The following is a 2,390-nucleotide window of genomic DNA, read 5'->3' as shown; positions in this document are numbered from 1 at the left end:
TTGGCCCTGTGTGCCTCGGTCGTATGCAGTCCTGATTGTGGCGCTCACCTGCACGGCGCCAAACACGCATACGACCATCATTGGCACCAAGGCAGAAGCGACTCTCATCGCTGAAGACGACACGTCTCCATTCGTCCCTCCATTCACGCCTGTCGCGACACCACTGGAGGCGGGTTGCACGATGTTGGGGCGTGAGCGGAAGACGGCCTAACGGTGTGCGGGACCGTAGCCCAGCTTCATGGAGACGGTTGCGAATGGTCCTCGCCGATACCCCAGGAGCAACAGTGTCCCTAATTTGCTGGGAAGTGGCGGTGCGGTCCCCTACGGCACTGCGTAGGATCCTACGGTCTTGGCGTGCATCCGTGCGTCGCTGCGGTCCGGTCCCAGGTCGACGGGCACGTGCACCTTCCGCCGACCACTGGCGACAACATCGATGTACTGTGGAGACCTCACGCCCCACGTGTTGAGCAATTCGGCGGTACGTCCACCCGGCCTCCCGCATGCCCACTATACGCCCTCGCTCAAAGTCCGTCAACTGCACATACGGTTCACGTCCACGCTGTCGCGGCATGTTACAAGTGTTAAAGACTGCGATGGAGCTCCGTATGCCACGGAAAACTGGCTGACACTGACGGCGGCGGTGCACAAATGCTGCGCAGCTAGCGCCATTCGACGGCCAACACCGCGGTTCCTGGTGTGTCCGCTGTGCCGTGCGTGTGATCATTGCTTGTACAGCCCTCTCGCAGTGTCCGGAGCAAGTATGGTGGGTCTGACACACCGGTGTCAATGTGTTCTTTTTTCCATTTCCAGGAGTGTATATGTTAGAGGAAATATGAGACATGTTATTTGGTCTCAAGTCTGCCAAAGTGCAGTGCGACGCCTCTTCACACACGATTCTTCTATCGCACGTCACTGTATTTCGCTCTGTGGCATTCAAACGTTTATACTTTGTAATGGAAGCCATCAAACTCGTATTCAAGACATTGGAAATTAAAATGTCCTGTAGTGCCTCCCCTGCTCCCAGTCCGCCGGTTTGACTTCCTACCCTCCTTAAAACAAGAAAAAGAACAAAGCTCACAATCAATACTGGCAGGGATTACGCGTGACCGGGGAAGAAGAACTCTTCAAAAAATGTGCAATCTTTATTGCCTATTAGCTAATAACGTCTCTTTTGTGTGACATAAAATTAAATATAGGAAACATAAGAGCAATCATGACAAGAGACAAGCAAGACAGACATTTCTTCAACCCTTACGACCCAGCATTTCTTTCTCTGTTCTAGATACAGCTTTACACGGCGTGCTTTCCTATCTGCGAAAGAATCTATTACCTCATCGTAGTTAGTCAAAATCAAAATATCGCTGACTAATATTGAAAAAGCTGTTAATATTAATAGTAACAAACAGTGTTGTCGTTTCTCGATTTGATTGCGTCCATTTTGCCACTGTCTGCTAGATGAAACGAAAGAGGCTTTTCTAATATTGCAGCAATTGTAACACACGACGTATAATCGAGACTGCTTTGGCAAAAGTGGTCACTTTTATCTACCCCATTTACATAACAAGACACATAATATACACTCCTGGAAATTGAAATAAGAACACCGTGAATTCATTGTCCCAGGAAGGGGAAACTTTATTGACACATTCCTGGGGTCAGATACATCACATGATCACACTGACAGAACCACAGGCACATAGACACAGGCAACAGAGCATGCACAATGTCGGCACTAGTACAGTGTATATCCACCTTTCGCAGCAATGCAGGCTGCTATTCTCCCATGGACACGATCGTAGAGATGCTGGATGTAGTCCTGTGGAACGGCTTGCCATGCCATTTCCACCTGGCGCCTCAGTTGGACCAGCGTTCGTGCTGGACGTGCAGACCGCGTGAGACGACGCTTCATCCAGTCCCAAACATGCTCAATGGGGGACAGATCCGGAGATCTTGCTGGCCAGGGTAGTTGACTTACACCTTCTAGAGCACGTTGGGTGGCACGGGATACATGCGGACGTGCATTGTCCTGTTGGAACAGCAAGTTCCCTTGCCGGTCTAGGAATGGTAGAACGATGGGTTCGATGACGGTTTGGATGTACCGTGCACTATTCAGTGTCCCCTCGACGATCACCAGTGGTGTACGGCCAGTGTAGGAGATCGCTCCCCACACCATGATGCCGGGCGTTGGCCCTGTGTGCCTCGGTCGTATGCAGTCCTGATTGTGGCGCTCACCTGCACGGCGCCAAACACGCATACGACCATCATTGGCACCAAGGCAGAAGCGACTCTCATCGCTGAAGACGACACGTCTCCATTCGTCCCTCCATTCACGCCTGTCGCGACACCACTGGAGGCGGGCTGCACGATGTTGGGGCGTGAGCGGAAGACGG

This window comes from Schistocerca nitens, chromosome 5 (assembly GCF_023898315.1).
Source record: "Schistocerca nitens isolate TAMUIC-IGC-003100 chromosome 5, iqSchNite1.1, whole genome shotgun sequence".
NCBI classification, from domain to species: domain Eukaryota; kingdom Metazoa; phylum Arthropoda; class Insecta; order Orthoptera; family Acrididae; genus Schistocerca; species Schistocerca nitens.
This window is presented reverse-complemented; position numbering follows the sequence as displayed.